This window comes from Vulpes vulpes, chromosome 16 (genome assembly GCF_048418805.1).
Source record: "Vulpes vulpes isolate BD-2025 chromosome 16, VulVul3, whole genome shotgun sequence".
Taxonomy (NCBI): domain Eukaryota; kingdom Metazoa; phylum Chordata; class Mammalia; order Carnivora; family Canidae; genus Vulpes; species Vulpes vulpes.
Genome location: NC_132795.1, coordinates 52,831,496 through 52,854,507, shown reverse-complemented (window position 1 = coordinate 52,854,507; position 23,012 = coordinate 52,831,496). Strand labels below are relative to the sequence as shown.

Below are 23,012 nucleotides of genomic sequence, written 5' to 3'. Positions count from 1 at the left end.
AAGAGAAAAAGAAAAAGAAAAAGAAAATATATATACATATATTTATTTATATAAGTATATTATTTATATAAATAAATAATTAATTTTAGGGGAGGAGGAAGTCCTGATTCATTTTAAAATGTATGCACCCACGAAAATACATACAGTAAAATTCCCTCTAGATACAGTGAAGAGGCGGCACAACTACCCTATGGGGCTTGAAGCCAAGACAGAATGGAATAAGGACCAGGCAGGAAAGGGTTCCCAGGAATGCTTCTGAGCAGGGCTATTTGCTGAGCTGTTCATGAGCTGCAGTTGTGAAAATTCACTGCTAAACACCCTTACAATATGTGCACTTGTATGTTTGTATGTATATTGTTTCAATAAAAAGTGTTTTTAAAAGGTATGCAACAGGGACACCTGGGTGGCTCAGCAGTTAAGCTTCTGCCTTTGGCTCAGTGTGATCCCGGGATCTGGGATCGAGTCCCGCATCAGGCTCCTTGCAAGGAGCCTGCTTCTCCCTCTACCTGCATTTCTGCCTCTCTCTCTCTCTGCATCTCTCATGAATAAAGAAATAAAAACTTAAAAAAAAAAAAAGGAAAAAATATCTTTAAAAAAAAGTATGCAACAATATCAAAAAATAGAAACACTAGAAATACTACAAGAAAGAGCAGGTATTGAAACCACTCTGTAAAAACACAAGAAATGAATATTTCAAGCTCAGTTTCCCCGAAGTACCCTCCCAGAAGATTCATGTGCACTCCCAACGCCATGGCAAGCTAGATGCTGCACTGAAGTGATGGTGGCCAGAACAGAGCCGGCCCATTCCCTCCTTGCAACATGGGCCCCCTAGTCTGACTCAATAACACAAAACAAAATAGGTTAAAAATATCTTTCCAAAATCCATGTTTAGAAATTCTTTGATGGAAAAACACCAATGAAGCAAAGACCATATCAACACAAGGGTCAATTATTTGACATATGATAATAATTCATACCACTTGGAAAATTATTATACCACCCTCTCCCCCACCTGCTCCCAAAACAACCCACAGAAGACAACCCATCGCAAACCTCACTGTATTCCCAGTCCGCCTAGTTAGGTCCCACGCACCCTCACAGAGAGGCCAACACTGCTCTGCAGGGAGGCCAGCTGCTTCGTCTCGGGGCTTGCTGGGGGGCTGAATGGCTCTGACGCTCATTTTGTCCAGTGATGGACACTAAGGCTGGAAAAGGCTGAATAATGTTTCTGGAGACTACTTCAGGTACTTGACCACAACACACAGTCAGGCTTCCTAAACGAACAGCCTGGCAGTTATCTTCCCAAGCATTTCAACTAAGTTTAAGTAGCACAAAAATATGGTCACAAAAGTCCTTTGCTGGGCGTATTTCCTTCCACTAAAAAAGAATAAGCACTTGAGTTCTGGCAGAGCAAGCTGATTATCTACTTTTCCTTTTCATCAGCTAGCATGACCAAAAACTCTTCTTTGCCCTAGAGTCCTACTTAAGGCTCTTGGTTATGAGAGAGGACAATCACAGCAAGGTAGATTTACTCATTTTGGTTTTTTAAGACCCTCACTCATTCTATCTACCTCCCTACCTATCTATCGTAATCCAACAAACACAAGCTGTTTGATATTTATATAATGGTTATTTTATGGTTAATCATGAAAATAATCCTATCGGGGGATTGTCACCTCTTCCATTTTCCAGCTCAGATAACTGAGGTACAGGGAGGTTATATTACCTGCCCTGCATCCCAAAGCCAGCACATGGTGTGGAGCCAGGATCCAAACCCAGTCAGCTCCAGAATCCAGCTATTAGCCACTACACCACACTGCCTCTCCATCTTGGTTTCCCTCGGTATATTAGAAGTGGGTCTTGGATACAGCTGCCACATGATAAAATCTGATTTGAAGTGAACTGAGAATACAGAGAGCAGTGGGACTATGGGGTAATGAGCCCAGCTCTCCAGGTGGCTGAGGCATTCTCTCCCCCTCCCCATCACCTCAGGTGGGGGCTTCCTAGCTGGAAACCAGCTGCCCTGCACCCCTCTGGCAGAAGACAAGACTGGCTCAGGCAGCTGTCCTGCCCCCTAAGGTGGTACTGGGACAGAAACACTTCTCCAGGGAAACCCAACAGCTAACCTCTTGCAGCACATGGTGCCTAAACTAGTATTTCCAGTTCCAATCTGGTTTCTGTCACCAGACTTGAAACCATTGGGCATTCATTCAACAAACATTAGTGCCGGCACAGGGCTTGAGGCCTCGGGGCCCCCATGGTAAAAGCCAACGTCCCTGCCCCGAATTGTCCGAGCAGGGCAGAAGGAACACAGTGAAGGGAGCGGTGACCTGGGCGAGAGGGTGTCAGGGAAGGCTTCACCAAGTGGGGGGTGGGGGGTAGTGGGGACAGGAGCAGGTTCTCCAAGAGCTTCCCATACGATTACTCAAACCATGCAGATTAAGGCAGGAAAAAAAATTCCAAAACAAAACCCAGCCAGTTAGCTGAAGACTACCCACACCTTCAGGACATCAGTCCTCAACCAATGGCGGGGTGCACGTGCAGCTGTCACTAAGCGAGCCCGAGGCACAGGCATCCGGGCCACATCAGACCAGCTGCTTCTCTCTGATACTGCTGTTCTGTTCTAGGGTCGGCACATGGTGCAAATGGCAGCCTTTGCTGAGCTCTTCTGAGAGATGCAGTAAGAGAGGTACTTCTACCCCCATTTTACAGAAAGGAAACCACCAGAGAAACTTAGCAACCTGCTCAGTATCATCCAGCAAATAATGGCAGAATGGAATTCGAACTCAGGTCCACCTGACGTGTTCAAAGCCCATCGTTTCTGTACCACACTCATGCCTGCCTCGGAACTAGACCTGGGAAGAACGAGGATCTCTGGCATCAGGTTGTGTCACATGGGGGAAAGAATAAAATTTTCACCATGCGACTCCCCCCCCCCCCCATTCCTCTATCAGTCTGCTCTGGCTTTATTGCCACACTTTTTCTAAAATAGCTTTATTGAGATGTAATTCACATACCATACAATTCAGCCATTTAAAGTACATAATTCAATGGTTTTTAGTGTATTTACAGAGCTGTGCAACTATCACCCCAGTCAATTTTAGTATACTGTCATCAACTCAAAAACAAACCCCATGCACTTTAGCTGCCATCTCTTTCTCCTCCCTTCCGTGGTCCTTCCCCAGCCAGAAACAACCAGTGACTCAGGCAAGGTGATTCTTAAAGAGGTTATGGGCACATAGGAATCAGGCTGTTCATAAAAACAGTACAAACTGCAGTTCTGTGCATCAGTCCTCCCTCTTCGACTAAAGCTAACAGCTGAGCCCGGACATGGCCAGGGAATAGCCAGACAATTCAAAGGCAGGTGGAGGTTCTGGTGTGACAGGTGGAGGTACCTGGCCACCTCGTGCTAGATGGGCTCCACGGTTCTCATGTCCCTGAACTTAGCAAGCCCTAAACACAGAGCCAGGTGGTCTAGCAGCTGCCAGGATGGTGGAAGTCATGCAAAAGCTCTAGAAGAGGCCCTGTGGTCACAAAGCCTCACACCATTAGGAACCCCCATCTCCCCAATTCCCAAAAGGCAAACCAGGATTGTATCTGGTACCAGAGGCTGGAGATAACCAGAACAGAGCTATTCTGAGAAGCCAAACTCTTCAAGGATCATTGGGACTAGTGATGTCCTGGATGGCAAGGTACTTCCTCTACTCTTCCCCCCAGCCTTCCTCAATTGCTGAGGAGAGTTGGGGGAAGGAGATCTGCAAACAGACCATGCACATACTTCCACAGAGCCCTGATTCCTCCAACCACTTCTCCATACAGGTCATGGAAACAGCTGTGTGCAGCATCACCAAGCAGCACAAAACACCTCAGCACTTAAACAGAATAAACTTCTGACAGAGGCAAATGGGTAAATCACATAACCTTCACAGCAAGCAAAAGAGGCCTGATGCAAAAGGGTGCACTGGGTATTCTATTTACATGAAATTCTAAACCAGGCCAAACAAATCCATAGTGACAGATCAATGTTTGCCTGGGACCAGGGGCCGGGTGGGGGCTGACTGTACAGGGCATGAGATAAGTTCTAAAGTGACAGAAATGTTCTCTGTCTGGCTTGGGACAGTGGCTACACAGGCATCTCCATTTGCTCAAGTCTCTACATGGGTCCATTTGGTTGTATGTAAATTAAGATCTCAATAAAAAGAAAAGGAAGAGGAAGGGGAACGACCGAGAGAAGACAGGAGAGAAGCCCACTGCAGAGCCTGAACAAGAGAACTGCCCCCCACCCCCATGGGCAGCACAGCAGCAACTGCCTTTCACCAAGGACTGGCCTGCAAGATGCCGCCAAGCTCTGCACAGTGCCAGCGTACCCTCATCGCACTGGGTCTCAGTTCTTGGATCTGCTGATCCTCTAACATACACTAATGATTCTGATGAACCTGAACGGTGCACTTTTAACCAGGTTAACTCAACTCTCCAATATCACAGTAGTAAAAGCGTGATAACATCAGCCAGTGACTTAGAAATGGCAGCTTTCAGTGACCGGCTCCAATGGCTGTTTGACAGTCAGTAAACAAGTAAATCTAATGCCATAATGATAGGTATTAGTTTTTCTTTTTCTTCAAATGATAAATAAATCTTAAGTCCTAGAATTTAAACAGGTTATATAAAACATTCTGATAGGTCAATCTTTTTTTTTTTTTTTTTTTCTGGGCGAGGGAGAGGGTAGCGGCTATTGTTCAAATCCTATGTGTTAGCCTTTCATATTTTTCATGAAACAAGACATAAATAGAGCCATTTTGCCTATAGAAGGGAATAAACCGAGCCAAATTTCTAACATTCGCAATCAAAGAAGAAGGTGCCAGAACAAGCTGAACTAAGTACCCGTCCTATCTTTGGCAAAGTAAAAAAAAAAAAAAATTAAAACCCTTTATATAAGCTTCTTTGCTTCCCTGGCACTTGCCCAAAGCTAAAGAAAAAAAAAAAAAAAATGAAGCCAAACTAATTAAAGCAGAAAGCCCAATTGAGAAAAACTTCAAAGCACCAATGTGATATGAAAAATATGTTAATTTCTTTTCTTACAGATTTTATAAAATGCCACCGTGAGAAGATATACCTGGGCTCCTAACAACATCTCAGTGGTTAAGATGTCACTTGCAATTATGGGACCAGCTCAAGTCTTCCTTGGGCAACTCACTGAAGATGGAAAATGATCCCTGAAGGAAGGTCTAAATTCAAAAAGGAGTGAAGAAGATTTGTGGTGAGTATGGGAATATTTTCAGGAATAAAGTTAGAGATATGCTCTGTTCATGTTTTATTGGAGGTTTATTGATGTGATTTTCCCCCTCATTTATTTCTATGTGCCCTCTCTATGCTAGACTCTGGAAGTTACAAGCTAAATGATCCCCCACACTTACCCTTATGGAACTTAGAGTTCAGTAGGGTAGACAGACAAGCACCCAGAGGACCTCACAGTGTGACAAGTGCTGCACAGCAGACCTGAGCAGGGAGCTCGGTGTAGGAAAATGGAGTGGATTGAGAAATCCCCAGGGAGACTGGGCACTGAGCTGAGTCAGGTAAAAAAGGCACTGTGTCACTTGCCTCTCAGGCTGGAGCCTCCTCTTCCAGCTTTACTGACCAGAGTATCCCATTGAAGGCAGAAGCGCCCAGTGCAAGGCTACCAACTTTATTTTGTCCATTGAGAGCACTAAAAAGAAAAACCAATCACCTCCCATTATTTCATTTCAAAGGCATTTAAATAAGAAAAAAGGCATTTTAACACTAAAAAGCAAATCATACAACTTCAGAATTATATCAAAAGCCTCAAACTAGGGGGATCCCTGGGTGGTGCAGCGGTTTGGCGCCTGCCTTTGGCCCAGGGCGCGATCCTGGAGACCCGGGATCGAATCCCACGTCGGGCTCCCAGTGCATGGAGCCTGCTTCTCCCTCTGTGTCTCTGCCTCTCTCTCTCTCTCTCTCTCTCTCTGTGACTATCATAAATAAATAAAAATTAAAGCCTCAAACTAAATATCTTTAGCTTTGTAAAGAATTACAATGTTGCTATTTTAGCACCACGGCAGTAAAAATACCATTATGAACTGATGTTTAGAAACCCTGCAAATAGGGGCGCTTAGGTGGCTCATTTGGTTAGGCATCTGCCTTTGGCTCATGATCCCAGGATCCTGGGATTGAGCCTACCTAGGGCTCCTTGCTCCATGGGAAGCCTGCTTTTCCCTCTGCCCTTCCCCTTGCTCGAGCTTTCTCTCTCAAATAAATAAAATCTTTAAAATAAAAAAAAAAAAAAGAAACCCTCCAAATAGAGGATAAAATAAGGACTATTTTATGATATTTTATACACATTTGCCAGTTTCTTTACAAGCAATGACTCTTCATGATAACTCTGCAAAGTGAGAGTCCTATGCCCATTTTTCAGATGAGAAAACTAGAGCCCTGGGGGAAGTGGCCTGCCCACGGTCACACAGCAGTCACAGTGCATAAAGCTGCTACAGGGGGTTCTCTCTGACAGCAGAGCCTGTCAGGTCCCACAAGCATGCTGGGATGGTGTGGGAGACTGCTGGTGACCTCCGAGGTCCTCATCAGAAATAAACATGTTTTATTGTCGTTGCTTTGGAGATGGCAAAGGAAGAATTCAGTTCTGCCTTTTATTTCTTTTTGGCAGTCCCAAACAACCAACTCAAACTCTTTGTGAAACCAGGAGAGGTATAAATATATAAATAAATGGAAATCATGATCACTAGCATTCCAGAATGCTCCCATTACTTCTTCTCCATTTGGACCAGTGCTTAGGATAAAGAAGAGAGGGAAAATGGGAAAAGACCAAGAATACTGGGGTACCTGGATGGCTCAGTCAGTTGGTTAAGTGTCTACCTTCAGCTCAGGTCATGATCCCAGGGTCCTGGGATTGAGCCCCTACATCTGGCTCCTTGCTCAGTAGGGAGCCTGCTTCTCCCTCTGCCTACTGCTCCCCCTACTTGCGCACTCTATCAAATAAATAGTCCTTTAAAAAAAGATCAACAATACCATACTTCAGTTTGGCATGTAATTAGTATACATTTAGAGTTTAATGAGTGAATCTAAAGTCTGTAAGCACTGGTGTTATATAAATTCAACTTAAAAGACATGGTCTCTAATCCCTAAAAGCTTCCATTCGCAGGTCTGAAATGTGATTAAAATAGAACACCAATTGGGGCACCTGGATGACTCAGATGGTTAAGCAACTGACTCTTGGCTTTGGCTCAGGTCATGATCTTGGGGTCCTGAGATCAAGCCCCCATTAGGCTCCATGCTCAGTGTGGAGTCTGCTTGAGAGTCTCTGCCTCTCCCTCTCCATCTGCCCCTCCCCCTAATCATGCAATCTCTCTCTCTAAAATAAATACAAAAATAATCTTATAAATAGAATACCAATTATAAACTTAAAAGTGCATCTCATTTTACAAATTTTATGTTTTTCTTCTACTTTGACTATTTGAAACTGAAGTCTACTATTCTTAAACAATCACAATGCTCCAAACTGTTCTTTGACATGGGACAAGGTACTGCCAAGTGAGGAGGTTAGAGGCTGGTCCCCTACAGGATCGTCACAGACACCGCATGGGAAACACAGAGCTGAGAGGGGCCAAGCAACAGAGATAGGCAGTGAGCAGATAAAGGACCTGGCAAGCTTTTAGGTTCCTCTACCTGTAAGGTGAAGACAGCCTCAAGTATCACCCAGGGCTTGTGAAGATAAAATGAGACAATGTACAGGTAGGGTATTTTTAAATGGCAGCCAGTGAAGTCATCCCGATGACAGAACTGGAAGCTCCCAATGATACTGATCATGGTTAATGTCACAGAAGGGTCAAAGAGGTCTCTGGAGGGATAGGGTCAAAATACGGAAGGCACATACTTAGGTGGCAGAGGCATAAAGTTAACCCCCAGGAAAGTGAGACAGCAGGAAATCAATTAAATAAATGTCAGAAAATCAGGGAATCAATGACACAATCTGAATGCAACACACCCATAGTGATCATAAGGAACAAAGTATGGGCATGGACGGGGCTGGTTCAAAAGTCTTGTGAAGGAAAATAAAGTAAGGGGACTTTGCCAAGAGGCCAACTGGGCTAAGTGGCAGAGAGTGCCGAGTCCAGAACAAGTCTCAAGGGCACACTGCGAGCCACCTGGCAGGAGTCACAGGGAGAAAGCAAGCTGCTTGGCCTGGCAGCTGATGCTGTGCATCTGTGACAGGTGACCCAGCTTAAGACAGAGTATAGATGAGGAACACATTTCTCCCACGTGTGAGAGTAAGGTAAAGAAGGACAAGTTACAAAACAGTTTAAATCCTATGATCGTATTTGTTTTTAAAAATCACATTTGTGAGTAAATGTAATGATCTGGGAAAGTGTACGTCAACGTATTGACAGTGATTTTCTCTTTTTGATTATTTGTACTTGTATTTTACACAGAGTCCATGCACTGACTTTAGAATGAAGAAATAAACTGAGTTCCTTACGAGATTTTTTTTTAATTTTTATTTATTTATGATAGTCACACAGAGAGAGCGAGAGAGGCAGAGACACAGGCAGAGGGAGAAGCAGGCTCCATGTACCGGGAGCCCGACGTGGGATTCGATCCCAGGTCTCCAGGATCACGCCCTGGGCCAATAGCAGGAGCTAAACCGCTGCACCACCCAGGGATCCCTCCTTATGAGATTTTAAAGCCAGATGGGTGACTCCATGGCAGCAAGTAGAAGGGCTGTGGAGAGACCACTGTCACACAGAAGGCGCTCAGGACCACAGCACTCCCAATCTCTGAGCTCCAACAGATATAGAGGGTACACCCCTGCCTGCAAGACTTCCATCAAATCTCGTTTTGGATAAACCCTAGAGCAAGAAGCTTATTAACCAAAGCCCGATACCTCATCATCAAGAGAGGTGCAGTACCCTTGCAGCAGGCTTCATCAATGCAATATTTCATGTGGGAAAGCCAAGAGATGGGATGCCTGGGTGTACCCCACAATTCACTCCATAAAGTCTGAGATTTTATGAACCATTTTTGTAAACAAGCTTAAGTCCCAGGAGGCGTCAAGGCTCTCCAGCTGCATCCAAAAGCAGAAGATGCTGGTCCCAGCCTCAGACCAATAATCTCATTCACAGTACAGAGGTTCTTTAAGACCTCAACGTCATGCAAATTAATTCCATACAGAGGTAGGTCTAAGGGAGACAATATGCAGAATATGCACATCTTAGTTTACCAGATGAACAGGACCAAATGAAGGGCCCCCTCCTCAGTGCCAGCCACACGCAGGCAAAGGAGACTTCTCAGGCTCTCACAACTTGACCCTCCCAGTGATAACCCTGAGAAAGGGGAGTCAGCAGCCATACAGCCCCTTCCCTAAGAGGAGACAAGAGATCCCAGTGCTTCTAACAGCACACGTGACCCACAGAGCTGAGTGACCACCAAACTCAGACAATGAACATACACATGCCAATCTGTACAAAGACCTCTGATAGGTCAGAAGTCCTGTGACAGGACCTATGCACTTGGATTAAGGCTGGGGGATATTTTATTAATTGTCAAGAGTACTAACTTCCAGGGCCAGGATGTGGACTTAACATGTGGCACTGAGTGTGCTTATTATGCTTTGTGACAGCATTCATTTTCCCAAACCCTCACTCTGTGACCATGTGTTTGCAGATTAATGGGAGGGGAACTCAAAGAGCAAGCTTACCCAGAGCAAGCTTATCCTTCTGTGCTTGTTTCCCCAGTACACTCCCCTTCAAAATCCACTTACAATTCCCTACATATTAAAAAGTGTCTTGAGGGGTGCCTGGGTGGCTCAGTCAGTTAAGCATCTGCCTTTGGCTCAGGTCATGATCTCGAAGCCTGGGACCAAGCCCCATGCGAGGCTCCCTGCTCAGCAGGGCATCTGCTTCTCCCTCTGTCCCTCATCCCACTCATCCTCGCTAGATCTCTCTCTCAAATAAACTCCTTTAAAAAAACAAAAGTGTCTTGAGGCTCAGGAAGGGTAACTAGGATCTTTAAATGGTATCAGTATTTCTCTGCTACATTTATTTAACACCAGACTCACAGTTTGTAATGTCAAAATTGTGCACATATAATAGACCGTGCCCAAATTCATTAGATTCAGGGATCCCTGGGTGGCTCAGCAGTTTAGCGCCTGCCTTCAGCCCAGGGCATGATCCTGGAGTCCTGGAATCGAGTCCCACATCAGGCTCCCTGCATGGAGCCTGCTTCTCCCTCTGCCTGTGTCTCTGCCTCTCTCTTTCTCTGTCTCATGAATAAATAAAACCCTTAAAAAAAAAAAAAAACAAATTTGTTAGATTCAGATGCTCTTTCCAACAAATTAATGACAATAAATAGGGATCCCTGGGTGGCTCAGCGGTTTAGCACCTGCCTTTGGCCCAGGGCATGATCTTGGAGTCCCAGGATAGAGTCCCATGTCGGGCTTCCTGCATGGAGCCTGCTTCTCCCTCTGCCTGTGTCTGTGCCTCTCTCTGCTTCTCCCTCTGCCTGTGTCTCTGTGCCTCTCTCTGTCTCTCATGAATAAAATCTTAAAAAAAAAAATGACGATAAATAGTAAAGATTTTCTTTCTGTTCCACAAATGAATTCCAAATGATTTGTAACCTCATTCTATGTAGAATTATTTTCTGATGGCACACCAATTATTTTTCTTCCTCCAAGATGTTAAGAAATATTATTTTTATATAATTACTAGTGGTACCACTTAATATGGGTTTACACACAAGTTTTTCTTCCTATGGAGGCCTCGGGGGAAGAATCAAATACTTTTAAGATGAGTAACAGCCTGAACAACTCTGGCAACAACCAACATCATAACACCTACACTATCAAAACAATCTGGGATTCATTATATCTGTAGACTGGAAATGTTTTCCTCTTCAACTTTTATGGAAAATGTCATACGTATAAAAAGTAGAGACTAGAATAATGATGCCTAGTTTTAACAATTACCAATATAGGACCAATCTTGTTTTACTTGTGATTGTGAAAATTGTTAAATACTCATGTAATCAAGACAGTCCAAATGTGTTTTTATGTGACTCGGCAAGTCCACAGCACGAATCCTGTCAGGGAAGGGGAGGCATAAAGCAAGCAGAACAGAGGTCCTCACCTGAAAGGAATGGCAACTTTATGGGGAACCAGAGCCCATGTAAAACATGTGTAAAACCAAGGCATAAAAATACTAAGCCCACAAGGTGAACTTCACCAGGGCTAAATCATGCTGACGTCACTGTACTCCCTGATTTGAGGTGATAGGGCAGGCACTTTGCCTCTGCAGTATTCTTCCTCAAAACTCCTAAGTCCAATACAAAATGTGAGAAAAAACATGAGGCAAACCCAAATTGAGGGACATTCCACAAAATATCCGACTGACACTCTTCAAAATTGTCAAGGTCGTGAAAAAGAAACTGTCACAGATGGAGGAAACCAAGGAGACGGGACAATTGAACTCAATGTGCTATCTTGGACTGGATCCTGGAACAGAATCTCAGTGGAAAAACTGGTGAAATCCAAGTCAAGTCTGTAGTTTAGTTAATAACACTGCACCAACGGGAAATTCTTCATTTTGACAACTGTGCTGTAGTTACATAATATGTTAACATTAGGAGAAACTAGGGGAAAGTATATGAGAATGCTCTGTATTATCTTTGCAACTTTTCTGTATACCTACTTTTTTTTTCCAAAATAAAAACTTTTTATCACAGAAATAACATAAAAAATTTAACTGGCTAATAAATATTCATTATATCCTTCACAAGAAGGAGTCAACAGCAATGTGGGCTTCATTTTATTTTAAGATTAGAGTGAGAGAAAGAGTGAGAGAGCACGAGCAGAGGGAGGGACAGAAGGAGAGAGAGAATCTCAGACTCCCCACTGATTGCAAAGCCAACATACAAGGAGCAAAATTAAGAGTCAGACACTTAACTGAGACACCCAGGTGCCCCCGAGGTCTTCATTTTAAAATTCAGCGGGGGGTGGGGGGGTGGGGGCCTGGGTGGCTCAGCCGATTAAGCCTCTGACTTTTTATCTCAGCCCAGGTCTTGGTCTCAGTGTCATGAGTTCAAGCCCGGCACTGGGCCCCACACTGAGCATAGACCCTACTTAATAAATAAATAAAGTCCAGCCAGAGAAGATGACACACATAAAGAAATAAAACAATGTGCTGGGCAGCCCCGGTGGCACAGCAGTTTGGTGCCGCCTGCAGCCTGGGGTGTGATCCTGGGGACCCGGGATCGAGTCCCACATCAGGCTCCCTGCATGGAGCCTGCTTCTCCCTCTGCCTGTGTGTCTCTGCCTCTTTCTCTCTGTGTCTGTGAATAAATAAAATCTTAAAAAAATAAAAAATAAAAAATAAAACAATGTGCTAAACAGTCTCAAAGAAAGTAAGCACCCTGAAATGACAGCAAGGCCCCCCCACCGTGAGCCGAAGGCCACCCAAAGTGGCTAATGGGGCATGCCACAGGACACAGAACGTCTTACTGGGATAATCAATTGGGTTGGCAGAAGTGACCCCCAAACCACGAGGCTGCCCTGCCTGGTCTCCCCCACCCCACCGCTCACAGGGCTGGCCAGGCACAGGTCCAGGCTCCCACTGCCCCTCTTCCCACCTAGCCTCTCCCCTCTGGTGCCTCTCTGCATTCACTCAGCAGGTCGTGAGGGTCTGCTGGCTCAAGGAGTGAAACCAATAATACATACCACCCAGTGATAATTCTGTTTTTAAAAAAGAATTTCCTATGTATGGAGAGAAAAGATGAACTGCGGTCAGAGCTGCAGGAGGAAATCTGAAACTGTAGTTCTGCACAGGGAATGGGCTGGAAGAAACAGGAGTTGGCTTGGTCTTTCTGACCAGGAGCCCATGCTGGGAAGGACTGAGCCTACGGCTTCACAAGAACTGAAAATTCACTCCTGCTTTTAAATTGCTTTGCACTTAATAGAACTAGTGTGCTGCTTTGTAAGAGCACCTTCCTATTTGAAAACAGGACACATCTCTAGAAACAAAAGCACACACCTGGATTTTCAAATTAGAAAGCACAAGTGGGGATTTAATTCATTCTGCACCAGATTTAAGAAAACTTTTATGGCTGGAGTTGACACAAAATAAACACCTTAGAGCAGCCAGATATCTGCCTGGGCACCTGAGCAAATGTCTTGAACTTAAAGGTCAGCCCAGGGAAGAATTTATGTGAAATATTCCTGCCCAAGTGCCCTGCAACAAAGTTACTGAAAGACAGAGACAACCAGCAGTGGGTTTTTTTTTTTTTTAAAAAACAATCCTTTAAAAAAAGAAAAAAAAAAAAAAAAAAAAACTTGTCCTTGTTCTCCAAAACAAGTTTACAAACGACAGAATTTGCCATGTTTCTCATCGATGAGCAGCTTCATTATTTGTTTATCCAGTAATTGAAGAATGTCTTGCAAAATTCAGGTCAAAACCTCCCCAGTGCTCGAAATTATGCAACCAGGACTCTGTACAACAGTGCCACTGACCGACAGCCCTCCACTGAGGCTTCGTTCTTTAACTTCACATTGAGAAAAAGCCACGGCTTTTTCTATTAGTTTTTTAAATGTTTTATCGAATTAGAAATTCTCCAAACATGCCTTGGACTTTACATATCTGACAGTTTAGACTTCGGGGGCAAGCTCTCAGGCCATGTGCCCAGGCTCACCAGGCTTGGCAAGCCCTACACCAGGGCTGGGCCCAGCAGCCTTCCCCAGATGCCCAGGGGGTGGGCTGCTCAACTGTGGAAAGATGACCAGCAACCCCCTCCAAGTTGCTGAGGGGATTAAATGATACGAAACACCTGGTCTAGAACCCTCCAAATCCCTCTATCCACTCTCCTTCTGGCTGCCCTCCATCTGGCCCACCAAGACCTAGGTACAACAGAACAAAAAGTCAATTCCACCAAGGAGCCAGCAGCACCTTTGTCCCCTCACAGCTCTTCCCTGTGAGCACCAGAGGACAGGTACCACATGCAACACGCTCCTCTATCAATTGAACACGAATTTTATTTGTATTCCATCTACCTCTCCACTGATTTCCATGAGAAAGGATTTTATTTTCTTTTTCTGAGAGACAGAAAGCGTACACATGGAGGTGGGGGGGTGGGTGGGTGGGGGCAGGCTTCATGCCCAGCAAGGAGCTGGATGCAGGGCTTGATTTCATGACCCTGAGATCACTGAGATCATGACCTGAGCCAAAATCAAGAGTCAGATGCTTAACTGACTGGGCCACCCAGGTGCTCCAGAAGGATATTTTTTCTCTTGATGCTCCTGGTCTGTTGGAGGATGCCTAATTCCTCCCCAGGGGAAAACAGTTAAGTGCTCTTCCTGGAGGGCAGAGGTCAGTGACCAAATACAAGCTTCTTTTTTTTTTTCTTTTTCTTTTTTTTTTTTTTTTTAAGAAAAGATTTTCTTGGGCAGCCTGGGTGGCTCAGCGGTTTAAGCACCTGCCTTTGGCCCTGGGCGTGATCCTGGTGTCCTGGGATGGAGTCCCACGTTGGGCTCCCTGCATGGAGCCTGCTTCTCCCTCTCTCTCTCTCTCTCTCTCTCTCTCTCTCTCTCTCTCTCTCTCTCATGAAATAAATATTTTTTAAAAGATTTTCTTTATTCATTTGAGAGAGAGCATGAGCGAGGCTGGAGGGGGGAGAAGCAGGGAGAGAGGGAGAAGCAGACTGAGCAGGGAGCCCTACTCGGGGCTCGATCCAGGACCCTGACCTGTGCCAAAGGCAAGGGCTCAACCAACGGGGCCACCCAGGAGCCCCTAGGTGGAGATCATCATTAAAACATCATAAGCAAGAACAAAGGTGGCGGCATCACAATCCCAGGTTTTTAAGATACACTGCAAAGCTGTGGTAATCAAAATAATATGGAACCAGCACCAAAACAGACACGGATCAATGGAACAGAATAAAGATCCCAGAAATAAACCCACGCTTATATGGTCAATTACTCTTTGACAAAGGAGGCAAGAACACCCAATGGGGAAAAGACAGTCTCTTCAATAAATGGTGCTGGGAAAACTGGACAGCTATTTGGATGACTTTCTTACATGGTACACAAAAATAAACTCAAAATGGATTGAAGACCTAAATATGAGACTCGAAACCACAGAACTCCTAAAAGAAAACATAAGCAGTAAACTCTTGGACATCAGCCTTAGCAACATATTTATGGATGTCTCCTCAGGCAAGGGAAAAAGCAAAACAAACTGTTGGGACTACTCCAAAATAAAAAGTTTCTGCATGACGAAGAAAAAACAAAAAACAGAAACCATCAACAAAACAGAAAGGCAACCTACTGAATGGAAGGAGATATTTGCAAGTGATATTATCTGAAAAGGGGTCCAATATTCAAAATAAAGAACTTAGACAACTCAACACCAAAAAAATAAAAAATAAAAAATAGGCAGAGGACTAAATAGACATTTTTCCAAATGAGACATACAGATGACCAACAGATACATGAAAAGATGTTCAACATCACTAACCATCAGGGACATGCAAATCAAAACCACAATGAGGTATCACCTTACACCTGTTAGAATGGCTAAAATCAAAAAGACAAGAAACAGGTGTTGGTGAGGCTGCAGCGAAAGGGGAATGCTCACGCACTGTTGGTAGGAATGTAAATTGGTGTAACCATGTGGCAAATGGTTATGAAGGTTCCTCAAAATATTAAAAATAGACATACTATATGACCCAGGAATTCTACTGCTGGGTATTTACTCAAGAAAAAGAAAACATTAATTCAAAAAGATATATGCATCGCTATGTTTATTACAGCATTATTTACAATAGCCAAGACATGGAAGCAGCCCAAGTGTCCATCAATAGATGAATAGGTAACAAAGATGTGATATATGTATCTGTACCTAGATATGCACAGAAATATCAGCCACCCATAAAAAAGAATGAGATTTTGCCATTTGCAAGAATATGAATGGACTCAGCATTATGCTAAGTGAAGTAAGTCAGAAAAAGGCAGATACCATATGATTTCACTTATACATGGAATCTAAAAAAACAGAACAAAAAGTAGAAACAAAGACATAAATTCAGAGAACTAGTGGTTGCCAGAAGGAAGGTGGGTGCAGGGATGGGCAAAACAGGTGAAGGAGATTAAGAGGTACAAACTTCTGGGGTGCCTGGGTGGCTCGATCAGTTAAGGGTCCCACTCTTGGTTTTGGCTCAAGTCATGATTTCAGGGTCCTCAGACTGAATCCCACGATGGGCTCAATGGGCTCCATATTTGACACAGTCTGCTTGAGACTCTCTCCCTCTCCCTCTGCCCCTCCCCACCATGCTCTAAAATAAATAAAAATAAATCTTTAAAAAGTAATAAACTGGAATGCCTGTGTGGCTCAGCGGTTAAGCGTCTGCCTTCCGCCCGGGGCGTGATCCTAGAGACCTGGGATCAAGTCCCACATAGGGCTCCTTGCATGGAGCCTGCTTCTCCTCCCTCTGCCTGGGTCTCTGCCTCTCTCTCTCTCTCTCTCATGAATAAATAAATAAAATCTTTTTAAAAAATAAATTAAAAAATAAAAAGGAACAAACTTCCAGTTATAAAATAAATAAGTCACAGAGATGAAAAGCACAGCATAGGGAATGCAGCCAATAATAGTGTAACAACACTGCATGCTGACAGATGGTGACTACACTTACTATGGTGAGTGAGCACTGCATAATGTGTAAAATTGTCAAATTACTATGTGTGCACCTGAAACTAATATAACATTGTACATCAATGGGACATCTGAGTGGTTCAGTTGGTTAAGTGTCTGCCTTCAGCCCAGGTTTTGATCCCAGGGTCCTGGGATCCAGCCCTAAGTCAGGCTCTCTGCTCGGGGGGAACCTTTCTCCCTCTCCCTCTGCCTGCTACTCCTCCTGCTTGTGTGCTCACTCACTCTTTCTCTCTCTCACTCTCTCAAATAAATCAATAAATAAAATCTTAAAGAAAAAAGGAACAAAATTTAAAAAAATCATAAGCAATGGAAATTAGGCCTCTTTTCCTTCTCTCTCCACTGCAGACCAATGCAAGGCAGCCATCTGGAGCACAGATATCTGCTCTGCAGACCCAGCTGACCTTCAAGGAGGCTGCACCAGAAGGTGGGTCAGGGAGAGTCAGCAAATCCACCTGGCTAGTGCTGCGTAGGAGCTACGCTCCACCATATCCTCTATGCCTGTTATGAAAGGGGTATCTAGTCCCATCATGACACTCTCTCACAGGTCCAAACCTGAGTGAGTTTAACTTACTAACTCATTCAAACCGAATACCAATACTCAATTATTAGCATTTATTAAGCTCTCATCACATGCTCACCATAAAATACTAATTTTAAGGGATATAGAGATACACTTACAGTCTCTGTCCTTCTGGTTTACTCATAAGGAAGTTAAAACCAAAATACTTCTATTAAAAGGCAGAATGGGGGTGGGGGGAGAGTGGTGCTTGGGTGGCTCAGTTGGTGAAGTGTCTGCCTTCGGCTCAGGTCATGATCCCGTGGTCCTGGGATCAGTCCAGCATCAGGCTCTCCGTGGGGAGCCTGCTTCTCCCTCTGCCTACATCTCTGCCTCTGTGATTCTCATGAATAAATAAATAAAATCTTTAAATAAAAAAATAAAATATTTATGACCTCAAGACAAGAAAGGATTTCCTTTTTTTTTTTTTTTTAAGATTTTATTTATTTATTTGAGGGAGAAGGATAGAGAGCACCAGCAGGAAGGGGAGAGGGAGAGAGAAATCTCAAGCAGACTCCACACTAAGCTCGGCCCAACAAGGGGCTTAATCCCAGGACCCTGATACCATAACCAAAAGTTGTATGCTTAACTGACTGAGCCACCCAGGCACCCCAGGATTTCCTTTAAAAAGCCATTAAAAGGGCAGCCTGGGTGGCTCAGAGGTTTAGCGCCGCCTTCAGTCCAGGGCATGATCCTGGAGACCCAGGATCGAGTCCCACGTCAGGCTCCCTGCATGGAGCCTGCTTTTCCCTCTGCCTGTGTGTCTGCCCCTCTCTGCGTCTCTCATGAATAAATAAATAAAATCTTTTAAAAAATAAAATAAAAATAAAAAGCCATTAAAAAAAGTACCAATCATTAAAGAAAATATTAATATAGTAAACTGCACTGAAATTAAAAATGTTTAACAAAAGATAGCATGATGAGGGGATCCCTGGGTGGCACAGCGGTTTGGCGCCTGCCTTTGGCCCAGGGCGCGATCCTGGAGACCCGGGATCGAATCCCACGTCGGGCTCCCAGTGCATGGAGCCTGCTTCTCCCTCTGCCTATGTCTCTGCCTCTCTCTCTCTCTCTCTCTCTGTGTGTGTGTGTGTGTGTGTGTGTGACTATCATAAATAAAAATTTAAAAAGATAGCATGATGACAATAAAAACACATGGACAAGGTAGAGGCAACATCTCTGTCTCATAGAACCAGCAAATTGGCCACTATGCAGAATGAAGAAGAACCAACACAAATAAATAAGAAAAATATAGACAATCCAAAGAGAAGTACAGGAAAAGACTCATCGGACATATCCCCAAAGAGAACCCATGAATTGCTAACACCCATATCAAAACATGTTCATCCTCATCTGTAACCATAACCTCATCTGTAACCATAACCTTATCCATAAATTAAGGCCAGAATGAGAGGAACATTTGACAGCCACTAGGTGGGTACAATTAGGAAGTATGATAATAGGGGCCCCTGGGTGGTTCAGTCCATTAAACATCTGATGATTTCAGCTCAGGTCATGATCTCAGGGTCCTGTCAAGGCTCAGTTGGCTGGTGCAGTGCTGAGCATGGGAGTCTACCTAGGATTCTTTCTCTCTCCCTCTGCCCCTCCCCATGTGCACACATTTGCATGCTCTCTGTTTAAAAAAATAAAAAATAATTTTTTAAAAAGTGCAACAATAGCCAGTGTGGGTGATGATGTTTACAAATGGGATTAATTTTATGTGTCAATTTGATTGGGTCTCAGAGTGTCCAGGTTTTGATCAAACACTATTCTGGGTGTTTCTCCAAAGGTGTTTTCAAATAAGATTAACATTTTACCTTATTTTTATTTTTATTTTTTTATTGGGGGGGGGGGGAGCAGGAGGAAGAGCGAAGGGAGAGGGACAAACTCCCTGCTGAGCACAGGGCCTGATATGGGGCTCGATATCATGACCCTGAGATCACAACAAGAGCCGAAACCAAAAGTCCGAAGCTTAACTGACTGAGCCACCCAGATGCCCCAAGGTTAGCCTTTTAATCAGTAGACTGCCTTCCACAATGTGGGAGGGCCCCAATCTAATCAGCTGAAGATAAGAACAGGATTAAAAAAAAAAAAAAAAAACCCTCCCCAGTAAGAGGGAATCCTCTACCTGTCAGCCTTCAGACAGGACTGGAATTGTACCAGTCTCTGCTAGGGCTGGGCCTGCTGGCCCAGACTACAGATTTGGGCTTGTCAGTCTGCATAACCATGTGAGCATATTCCTTAAAATAAATCTCTTTCTATAGATACACATATTCTATTAGTTCTGTTTCTCTGGAGAACCCTAATACAATGCACACAACAGAATACTATTCAGCAGTAAAAATGAATTTGCAAATTACTTATGATTCCCTTTTTACAAAGCTCATAAAGTGAATATATTATTTATACAAACATTTATAAGTTGTTTTTTAAAGATTTGAGAGAGAACATGAGCAGGGGGAGGGGCAGAGGGAGAGGAGAAAGCAAGAGAATCCTCAAGCAGACTCCCCGATAAGCACAGAGCCTGCCACAGGGCTCAATCCCAGGACCCTGAGATCATAACCTGAGCCAAAATCAAGAGTCGGATGCTTAACCAACTGAGCCGCCAGGTGCCCCAATATTCTTTTTTTTAAAAAGGTAATGAGCAAATGATAAAACATCCTGGAATACCTTTACCCCTTGGCAGGAAATGTCTCCCAGGAGCTTCCTATGGTGCAAGATTGTTAAATTCCCAAGCTGGGAGGCTGATTTGAGATCTTTATTATTATGTTTCAAAACTTACATATTCATCACCTGTCGTTTTACATGAATTTTACATTGTCTAATAAAACATTTCAAAACTAGAGGCAGATCAGACAAGTACCATAAGAAAGACACACGGAGGGATTCCTGGGTGGCGCAGCGGTTTAGCACCTGCCTTTGGCCCAGGGCACAATCCTGGAGACCCCGGATCGAGTCCCACGTCGGGCTCCTGGTGCATGGAGCCTGCTTCTCCCTCTGCCTGTGTCTCTGCCTCTCTCTCACTGTGTGCCTATCATAAAATATTTAAAAAAAAAAAAAAAAAAAGAAAAGAAAAAAAAAAAAGAAAGACACAAGGAGGGGACATCTGGGTGGCTCAGCGGTTGAGCATGTGCCTTTGGCTCAGATTGTGATCTGGGGGTCCTGGGATGGAGTCCAGCATCAGGATCCCCTGCTTCTCCCTCTACCTATGTCTCTGCCTCTCTGTGTCTCTGATGAGTAAATAAAATATTACAGAAGACAGAAAGAATAACATACACACAAGGAGAGAAACACAGGTGTCCAACAAAATCAGGCCAAAGACCAATGCTAAGACTCCGCACCTCCCAGCCCCTAAAGACTTTCCAGGTGAATCTAGAAGTTGCAATCTGACCTGAAGCCATCCAGAGCTCAGAGTATCCAGGCCTTGCCTCCCTCTCTCATTTCAAGAGCCGCCCGCTTAATTTGCATGTGGAAGAAGAAGGGAGAGGTTGGAAATTGTGGCCAAGCCAATTTCTCTCAGAGAGAGGACAGAACCATGGGCACCTGCCAGGTTACCCGTGCCTGCAGCTGGCCCCCAGCACTCTAGACACTTGATTCCCAGTACTTACCCAACTACTGCTCCCCCGGCCTTGGTGAAGTGGCTTGTCACAGTAACAATCCTCTTTCCCCACCCAACCCCAGGAATTCATTCCTGGTTCCTGAAGGGTGAGGCCAGGAGCCACACCTGGTGGTAAAAGGCCAGTAGGAAGTCCTCAGGGACAGGTGGTCACATGCTCCAGACGGAAGACAGGCACAGGGCCAGCTCCAACTGCGCAGACACCGCCACAGCTATTCCTCTGGCCCTTTCCCCAAGAGCCTGTCACACCCACAGGATCATATGGGGGTTCACAGGTGTGGAGGAACACTGCTGCATGCACACCTCCCTGTCATGCTGCAGCTTAATGGGATGATGGCTTAACATGCTCGCTGCCAAGTTCTGAAAAAATACTTTCATATTAATGTAGATTCCTTCTCTGACCATTTTACTCAGATTTTTATTAGGATTGGCTGTTAGGGGCAGCCCAGGTGGCTTAGCGGTTTAGTGCCGCCTTCAGCCCAGGGCGTGATCCTGGAGACCCGAGATCCCTGCATGGAGCCTGCTTCTCCCTCTGACTGTGTCTCTTCCTCTCTCTCTCTCTCCTCTCTGTGTATTCTCATGAATAAATAAATAAAATCTTTGAGAAAAAAAAAAGGATTAGCTGCTACATTTTATTATATGCCTTTTAAAACATCTGCTGATATAGTCAATATAGGTTTTCTTTTTAATTTTATATACTGAATTGTTAAGCATAACTTCAATTGAGCACTTACTCTGCATCAAGCCCTGCTCTAATCACTTTGCATGTATTATCCCACATTCACCCCTTACATCAACCCTATATGATGGTACTATTCTTGTCCTGCTAATTTTACAGATGACACTGAAGTTCAGGAGATTTAAATAATACAGCCAAAGCCAGACTGATAACAGACATCAGGACTGGGACACACCATGCTCTTAAGCCCTGAGCCAAGGCTTTCTCCAGCCAACATACTTCCTGTTAGGCTACCTCTGTAGTTTCAAAAATAAACCTTACTTGGTTATGGAGAGTAAATTTTTTTTTAATACAAGTATAATTAACATACACTGTTATATCAGTTTCAAGGTTCAACAATTCTATACATTTCTCAGTGCTCACCACAATAATTGTACCACATATCCCCTTTATCTATTTCACTATCCCCCCACCCACCTACTCTCTGTAATCTTTCAATATACCACTATATTCATATTACTGTTCTATTTAGAAATAGATTTAAAAATATATTTAGAAATGTTGCAAGTAAATATAAACAAACATATGCATACACATACACAGGAAGTTGGTCTGTAGTCTTCTCTAGACCGTGGAACAGGAAATCTAACTGCTATAAAGAGACATATATGACCACATAAAAATCTTTAAACTTTATAGGAAAAGACATCTAAACAAAATAAAAACAAATTATAGAAACAATAGCCCAAGGGACATATTTGCAATACATACAACAAAGGATTTATAGCCCAATATACAAGAGCTCCCAAAAACAGAAAAGAAAATCCAATAAAAGAAAAAAATGAACAAGAAATATGGATAAAGAACTCCTAGAAGAAATACAAATGGCTAATAAATATGTGTAATGAGAGCCTCACAGATACTCAGGAAAACGTAACATAACAGTGGGATGCTATTTTCTCCCCTAAGATTAGCAAACACAATGTCTAGTGCTGGTGGAAATGCCCAGAAAAGGCACACAACTCACACCCTGTTGGTGCAATTATTGCCTACAAAAAAGCTGAAGCAATTCAATCTGGCGTAACTATCAAGGACTACTGACGTGGGGAGACATCCAGAGTGAGGGATTCATTCACACACTCCATTCAACAATAAACACCTACAACACATAGCTCACTGTTAGGTATTTTGTACTCAAAGTAAGTTAAAGAGAAGTGAGAACAGCCAGCTGCTGAGTGGTGCCTAACGTTCTTGCTTTTACTCAAACATGCGCTGATGTTGGTGAGAGCCTAGAGAAAGTTGTGGAAGGCTCTGTTGCACCAGGTCAGTCCTGATTTATCTCCAGTGTTGGGACTGGAGCTTTACTACGACCTCCATGTGTATATCTTTTGTTGCACTTGGCATGAACATAAAGTAACAAAGGCAATAACCTGTTACTCTGAGAAA

The 23,012-nt window shown here is 43.9% G+C and overlaps 1 protein-coding gene across 3 annotated transcripts in view; it reads right to left on the bottom strand.

Annotated features, from left to right (window-relative positions):
- The window catches only part of PACSIN2 (protein kinase C and casein kinase substrate in neurons 2), a 134,012-nt gene that overhangs the window by 84,807 nt on the left and 26,193 nt on the right, over positions 1-23,012 (bottom strand). Inside the window, exon 1 of one of the 3 annotated variants that reach the window (XM_072741664.1) lies at positions 20,880-21,041. The exons of the other annotated variants lie outside the window; for them this stretch is intronic. The gene's annotated coding sequence lies outside the window, so the exon portion shown is untranslated. Of the gene's footprint in view, positions 1-20,879; positions 21,042-23,012 lie in introns of those variants that run through there. 3 annotated transcript variants of the gene reach the window in all.